Source organism: Gopherus evgoodei, chromosome 7 (assembly GCF_007399415.2).
Source record: "Gopherus evgoodei ecotype Sinaloan lineage chromosome 7, rGopEvg1_v1.p, whole genome shotgun sequence".
NCBI lineage: Eukaryota > Metazoa > Chordata > Testudines > Testudinidae > Gopherus > Gopherus evgoodei.
In genome coordinates this window covers 104,177,716-104,185,942 of record NC_044328.1, presented here as the reverse complement: position 1 = coordinate 104,185,942, position 8,227 = coordinate 104,177,716, and the positions used below count along the sequence as shown (strand labels likewise).

The window sequence follows — 8,227 nt, the reverse complement described above, 5'->3', positions numbered from 1 at the left end:
AACTTTATACCAACCCTAGCGGGCATGTCCTGTTTAATATCTGCAGTGTATGGAAAAAGCATTGACAATTTAATGCTTGTATTAATTTGAAAGAATTTTATGCAGTGGGTAGAAGCTTTACATTACCATTCCTAATCTATACCAGCCTTCTTTTTCTTTCTCAAAGGATAAGTGACTTACAGTGCTGGAAAAAAATACAAGTTCTGTTGAACCAGTACCCCACCAAAAGACTCCTACCTGACCTGAAAGGATCACCCATTCTAGGTGAGAAACAAATCGGTTTTCATGCTCCTTCAGTCCTGGATTTCTCCTTGACACAGATTTAGCACAGGAAAGCAAATAGTTGGTGTAAAAATAAACTTTTTTATTTAAAAAAAGTATACAGAGAACCTTTATTTATAGTGAAACCCATTCAAATAAATACTCAGTTAACAAACTTATGCTTTATAATGTTACATACTGTACCAAGTGATGAAATACAATGCCACAAAACAAGTGGTGAAATCTGATGATTGATTATCAGGCCCGTCAAACAAAACTCGCACCAGCTAATGATAATATTTTTTGAGATGAAAGTCTAATTATGTTCATACTCAATAAGTAAATAAGAATCAAGAATCAATTGCCTCTCTAGCCTAAAGCTTTGCATTTTAGAGAGCTACTCTCTAGTGGCAAATTGTACTGAGAAATGTGGTGGTTTGAGTATATACAACATGGGAGTCTGAACTGAGGCTATCAAGCTGCTGTTGGAGCATGTTTTATGAGGCTATGTTACGGTCATGTTACATGCAGTAGAAGGGAATTGTGATGGAGCTGCGGGTCATAGCCACATGTGAACAAGAAAAGAATAGTTATGTTCTGATGATTAAAGAGGCCACAGCTTGATTACTAGACAAACAAAAACAAACTAGACCCACAGGCTAAGTGAGCTGGCAGCTGATGAAAGGAGAGAGGCAAGGACAGTCCTTTTCCCATTGCTGGCCTCAGTCCTTTCAGAACACATTCATCACTTAGCGGGGGCATGATGTCCCTAAGCTGTCCTCTAACCTATAAACTAAGGATACTGTAGCTTCTAACAAGGCTTGTTTATGACTAGCTACTGTTCTTGGATCACAAAACTCCACACATATAGACTGCCTATATCTGCTGACACATCCCATGTTTACTCCAGATAGTGTGTTTACAATTTATTAACAATATTATATACCTTAATTCCCAACCTTGGGAAAATGATGGCTGCCAATCACCCACTTGCCCCCACAATCAGTGAGGAGACTGTTTTAACCTTTACTACCAGAGCATTTCATCCTCAGCCTAAAAGCTATGATCCTATTTATCAAATGGGTAAAGGTTAAAACATGATTGTGCTCTGCTGCACCAAACCCACACAACATATTATGGTACCTGAACAATGTAAATGGAATCCCTCAGGAGACACTAAATCTGAAATCCTCACAAAAGCTTATGGCAGGCATGTCAACCTCTCTAAGGTGGTAAATGTAATCAACTCTTTTATGATTGATGGCTGTGAGGGAGAAATTTCTAGGTGGAGTAGAACTGAGGTTACTTTTGCCCAACCCTCCTTTATTATCACTGAGCCTGGAGCCTCCAACCACTGTCCATGTCTGAGAAAGATGAATGAAACTGGCCTGTGATAGCCTACCTGGAAGCATAAGCAGGTGCCAGAAGTGACAGAAGGGGTCCTCCCTGGCAGTCCCTGAAATACTTTTCTGGTTGTAAGGTTGAAACAGGGTTTTCTAAGAATCCATTTCCTGAAAAGTTACAAACTAAGGTAAACAATTTGCTGAACAACTTTGCAGGTTTTGTTTTCTAGGTTTGGTTCTCTTATTCAGCAATTCCCTAGGAATCAATCTGAATTTATTTCAAAGCTTCATTTAGACTTTTTAAGTAATCTGAATGTTAAATAATGTTTATACAACAATCTCAGTAATTCAGTGACATAATTATGGGAAATAATAAACAAAGTATTAAACTCTGAAGTGCCTCATACCTGTAACTCCCAAGGTTATTTAGCACAGCCTCATTCCCTCTAATAACATGGCATGACTGTACATTAAGTGGTAAGGTCATATGAAAGGTGCTTCATATGAAGTAATATGAAACTCTTAATTAGTGGCCCTTCAGTTATCATTGACATATGTGTCATATTAAATATATATATTAGTTCCTTTTCTCTTCTTTTTCTTTTTTTAAATCCTAAGGAAATTAAATGAAAAAAAAGCCCTCTTATTGCAGGTTTAAAGTTATAAAGTTATCCAGAAAACAGTCAAGAAATTCAAAGTGTAAAATGGAGGGAGTGGGGACTGTACAGGACAGGAATAGAAGGAGGGCTGGGGCAGAGCTAAGGGGGATGCACAACATCCCACTCCTTTTCAAGCCTTGGAGAAGTAAATAAAACCTGAGGCAACCTTAACTTTTTCATGCACCACCTCTGCCTGCACAGCCTTCTTTAAAGGGGGATTACAGAGACTGGTGGAAGCAATGTCAGCATGGTTTTACTGGAGCCATGCTGATATGGAGTCAGGAGAGAACCACAGGAGGCTGGGTGTCAGATAGGAGGCACAGGGTCACTATGTGTATCGGACAGGGTCTTCATGTGGCTCACACAGTATCTAGATTTGCCCTGTGCTTTTATGGCAATAAATCTGAGACATATTGTGGAGCAGGGCACTGAATGATGTGGCAGTGTTCTTATTAAGGCATAGAGAGCTTTTATTTAACAGTTATTTTAATTCAGGCACTATATAACCCAGAAAAGAGATCCTGCTGTAAGCTGCTACCTGCCACCATTCTATCTCCCGCCCTAGAATTAAAAGCCCTGCCGTTCCAAATGGAAGATGGCCTTTGGTCTCTGCCACTTCCCCCACATCCTTACATAACAATAGCTGCTCCCACAAATGGCTCAAGAGCTTGGTGCTGATAAATCTCAGAGCCTTTCATTCTAGTTCATTGGACTGAAGCCAGGTGAGTTGTTAGTGAGGGAAAGTCATTACCTTATGACAGTTCTTCAGTAGCTTATGATTTGAAATGGCTTGGTGTCTCGGTGAGGGTTCCTGGTGACTAAGTATTGCCATCAAAACTGAAATCCAAGGATGGAATGGGCCAGAATAAGCTACTTTCTCGTTTCCTCCCTTCATAGCTGGGTTGAAACAGATCGGTGAGATACTGTGAGAAAGCCTGCAGTACTGCTGCTCACGCTGAACTTTTGTTATTCATAAATGGACTGTAGTATCTGAGTCTGATGATCTACCTCTCGCAAGCAATGAATTCATTAAAAGAAAAACTAGTATGTATTGTAAAACTATCACCATCATTATTTTTTCACTGATTTGTGTTTCTTTAGGATAGATCAGCTCAAATTACTGCATTATCATTATTTTTATTACTATAATTATAAATTTACTTGTATTGTGGTAATGCCTAAGATCCCCAGTCATGGGCCAGGACCCTATTGTGCTAGGAACTGTACAAATACAGAACAAAAACATGGTTTCTGACCCAAAAACTTACAATCTAAGACTAAGACAAGAGAAGTGGATACAGAGGCACAGACAGTACAAGGAAACAATTTCAGTTTTTAATTATTTTTTTTGTTAGTACTTGGAGAAATACTCTAACTCATGGTAACAAACGTATTTCACAATTTCAAAATAAGGATGGAAACATAACATAAAAATGCCAGGAATTTGTGACCAGGATTGGATTGTTTCACATACCACATCATATTAACCAACTATGCATGAATTTAACTGTCAGTGGCTAATCTCAGAATTTTGTGACTGGGAGAAGAATCGGGCACGTTCATGGTAGCATGAGAGCAGCAGTTGCCTATTTGCCTCTAGGGGCTCATGCCAAGAGTCATAAAGCTGAAGCATGATAAACTATAGACATTTCTGAAGAGTGAGAAAATAGGTAGTCATGAACTAACGCCTGGAAATAAAGGAAAAGTCAGTCAGCAGAGAATGCATTAATAATGTGACGCCACATAAAAAGCAGGCTTTGTGATTAGCAACACAAAGCAGGAAGTCTGGGCTCCAGAATCTGCCAGGATTTTAATTAAGGTTACTAAATAATACACATTTATTTCAGTGATTACAACACTTATTTGTTTGGTCCCAATCCCTTTGGCTTCACCGCATGACACCGCTGTGGAAGAGAGGGGCATTTTTTGGAAGCATCAGTGCTTGAAAGCAGGACCGGCGCTATGGGTTTGAGCGCCCTAGGCGGACAGCAATTTCGCCACCCCGCACGCTGGTCCCGCGGCTCCAATGGAGCTGCCGCAGTGATGTGGGCGGTCCACCAGAGCCGCGTGAGCAGCCAACCGTCCGCAGGCACTACTGCGGCAGCTCCACCGGAGCTGCCTGCTGCCCCCTCCGGCAAAACGGCGCCCACCATTTATTCTGGCGCCCTAGGCGATTGCCTAGGCTGCATAAATGGTAGCGCCGGCCCTGCTTGAAAGTGATGTGCCAAGTTCATGGGACAGTACTGGAGGCATATTTTATGCCGTATAGTGGTAATGTTATGCTGCAGCCAAATGGGAATGAACAAAGATGCCATAGATAGGACCTTAAAAAACCAAGATCAAGTCTGTCTCCAAGAGGACTGAAAACCCAATGGCATATTTCATAAGATTAAGCGTGTTACTATGGTCTTCCAGGCAAAAAATTGCCTCGTCTCACTCTTAAGCTATAGGCTGTGCCATTTGCCCTCTGCTCAGTGGTGTTACATGTTTATTGTAAACTACTTGTGAATTTAAATCAAAGTTTTCAAATGTGGAAGATATGAGGATAACTTCCTTCATGTTGCTTTTAAAATCCCAAAATGTATGTGTAGTTTGTACAATATTTTAAGATTCTCCAGAATGAAAGATGTTGTATAAATGTCAGATTTCTGATGATTATTATACATATATGTGTCGTATTAGTTAATACTTGGAGGAAAGAGGGGCTGTTTTCCTCCATCATGATCCAAGAATAAGTTCCTCATGTCCAACCATCTGTTGGCACAGTGTTCTGCTAAAAATAGGAATAGTCCTTCCTGATGGACATAAAAGTCACAGAAAATGCCAGCTCTTTTTGTTTCTTTTTTTTTAAAAAGCCAGATTTTGTGTAAATCAGTGAATTTTGGGCCCTGTTTTACTCTGGCTGTTTGCGTGTGTACAAAAATACTGCGTGTTATGGATTGGATTAAACCTTGTTGAAACTGGTGAGTGTAGCAGTGACCCTCCTTTTGGGATCCATGTAAGAAACAATTAAGCTTTTTATAGATGTAGGTGGCTGAAACAATAGGATCCTCCACCCAAAACACAGGCACATCTTGGCAGAGAGGTTTCACTGCTATTGTTTGGTTGGAGGTGTGTTTGTCTATGAAAGAAGCAGCAGAAGACCAATGAAGCGGAAAGAGAGGGCAGCAAGGAAGAACCAGACACAGTCACAGAGCATTGGTAGGGCCACCCTGAGAAAAAGGTGAGAGAGATAGACAGTTCTTGGGCTATGTGCTGGCTTGAATGGGACTTGGAACTGTGAGCAAAGGAAGTGTCTCTTGTTGCTTGACTCTTGTGTTCAGGGAAACAGGACATTATGTATATTCTCTGTAACAAACAAGATTGTAGCAAAGAAATACTTGACTCCATCACTAATTTCTCCTCCTAACTGAAACAACCCACACAACCCTGAAAGTTAGCTAACCACTTGGGTCAAAAAAGGGGTAAAAATAGTTTGATTTCATGCATATTTTTGCCTCAAAATATTTGCAAACTGAAAATTCATGCTAACTTTACTTGAAAAGCGATAAAGATATTAAATCAGTATCTTTATTGAAATGAATACCTCAAGGGAGACTTCCTGAAAGGTTTCCATGGGGGTTATCACATGGATTGGATTTAATTTGTGTCATAAATCGGTGCAAATCTCATTGAAGGCAACAGGATTTTCACCTGCTTATTCCTTGGCTTAATTTACCCATCAATGCTTAAGGCTTTTAAAGAGGGAATCACATTTCAAAAGCTGAACTTCCTGCAAATATGTCATCTTAAAATAGTTTAATGTACTAATCCAGACAATCCCTAGACATGTTGGTACCTATCTGGAGCTGGACACAGTGGGCTGTGGGTTTTCTTTTCCTTTTTTTTTCTTTTCTTTTCTTTGAAGGACAGCCACATACACATTTTGTTACCAAGAGATTTGAATCTGTTTGGAGTGGAATTAAGGCACACAAGTTTTGCTTAGCTTTTGGGAACAGCTTATGTGTGCAAATGGCCTGACTAACATTTTGACCAGAGCTGCTTTGATGAGTTTTTGAAATCTTGTGCTGTATATATGTAAGCTTTGCTTTTATTTTTGCTCTTTCAGCTACAGCATTGGTAGAAACTATACGCATATTATATATAAAAAAAGGCTAGTAAAGAACAGCTTTAGTCTGTATCAACTCATTTTTCTGCTACAAGAATTTAACCCACCCCAGAAGTTCTAACCCTTCTCATCTGCTGAGATAAAGCTAGGGCATATATGCCCAGGTGTTAAAAATGTCAATTTTTTCAGAGGATCAGTCCAGGTAACCCTAGATTTCACACCTAAACTCTCAGAAGTGGAAAAACTGAGCTAGAAATATGGCATGATTCAGGAATATGATGTGTAAAGATACATTCTGCTACCACCAGGTCAGAAACACTGCAAGTATGGTTTCTCTGAGAACCTAGAAAGAAGAGACTGCCATGAAAATTAAAAAAACATGGAAAAAAAAAGAACTTCAAAACCCTGCTATTAGTGTTCATTCCAAGTTATGAATGGTGTTTCAGGTCACTGGTTTTTGTTTTATCTGGAGGAGTTCACCTGTCCTACTGAAAAGGTGCTCAATTGTGCAAAATAGCCACATTTTTAAGCAGCTTTGCTCCTGAGCTCTGCGGTTGATAACAGGATAGATAACAGTGATTTGCTCCACTGTTTTGTTCAGGTAGAATCAATAAGACATATCTAACATAACTGTATTTTTGTACTGGGTAATTTAAGGTATACACTCATGCAGTCAGGTCTTTGATGTCTTGAATCTAAGACTGGCAGAGGGTAATCTAGAAATCTGGAAACTTGAAAAACTGATAATTTCCTGCTGAGCTATCAGAACCTTAATGTTCACTAAATACAGAAAACTTGAACACCACAAAGACACTTCCAGCTATTTCAAGTTGAGAATCCTTCTGGAGAGATCCAGAGATCTACAACTTGCTGCGTGATCTTAATGTACACAGCCCAGTTTAAGCACTCACTCTTGCATCATGCTAATTGTAGGATTTTCTGCACTTTTTAGTCCCTATGGACTGTTCTTGTGACAGGAGATTTCTGGAACACTGCACACTCCAGCCACATCCTAACCTAGGGAAAGCAAGTGGCAAAGCTATGGTACCCTGGGGAATGCCCTATGCCAGGAGACCCCAAAGCTATTAGGGGAGTTAAAGGGCTGCTTCTTGTTGCTTGAGAATGGCAAAACAGCTGGACAAAAAGCTGATAATCTGGCCCACTGTTTACAAATTATTTTGCTTATAAACATATGCTCTGCTTTTCTCTTCTCTCAACTGTATGACGTTTGAAAACAAGATTTTTAATTCTTAAAGGCTGAGTTCTGCTCTCAGATACACGTATGTAGCTCTCATTGATTTCAGTGAGAATTTCCAGGTCTGGTTGACACATACTTGGGGTCTTCTGCATAGTCAACCAATTGGTTCCCTAATCTGCAAAAGTAAAGGTCTAGCATGCCATCTTCTTTCTGCCACCTAACCCAAATTTCATTCATGCCAGCTGAAGGGGAAGGAGATGACAGGGAATGAGATGATGCTACTTCCACAGAAAACAGGAAAAAGAGGCAAGCAGCCTCCAACGGACAGCAAAAGAAAGCACCGATGAGCTTCAAAGGGAGTGGGATAGCAAGCTCCAGGAGAGAGCAGCGGAAGACATCATGAAAAGGCAAAGGGAGAAGTGCCCAAAGAGGAGTGAGTATGGAAAGTGGTGCATGAAAATAGTTCCCCTATTTTTTTCTCCTTATTATGACCCCAACCAAACTCCATTCTTACAGAATGTTACCTTGAGGGAGGAAGAAACCTCGTGATCCCCAGAGTTCGCTGGTTGGGTCCTTGCATCAATGTATTGTTGTTGCCGAGCTCCTGGAGCTCTTTATAAACCAGCCATGCAGTCTGGGGTTTAACTTGGCAGTACTT

The 8,227-nt window shown here is 40.2% G+C and overlaps 1 long non-coding RNA gene across 5 annotated transcripts in view; it reads right to left on the bottom strand.

Moving 5' to 3' along the window:
- Positions 1 to 399: 399 nt before the first annotated feature.
- Positions 400 to 8,227, bottom strand: part of LOC115655400 — a 72,723-nt gene continuing 64,895 nt past the window's right edge. For 4 of the 5 annotated variants that reach the window (XR_004001376.1, XR_004001378.1, XR_004001377.1 and 1 more), the window contains one exon: positions 400 to 3,951. This is a non-coding gene — a long non-coding RNA (uncharacterized LOC115655400). The remainder of the gene's footprint in view (positions 3,952 to 8,227) is intronic. The other variant, XR_004001380.1, reaches the window with a different exon arrangement.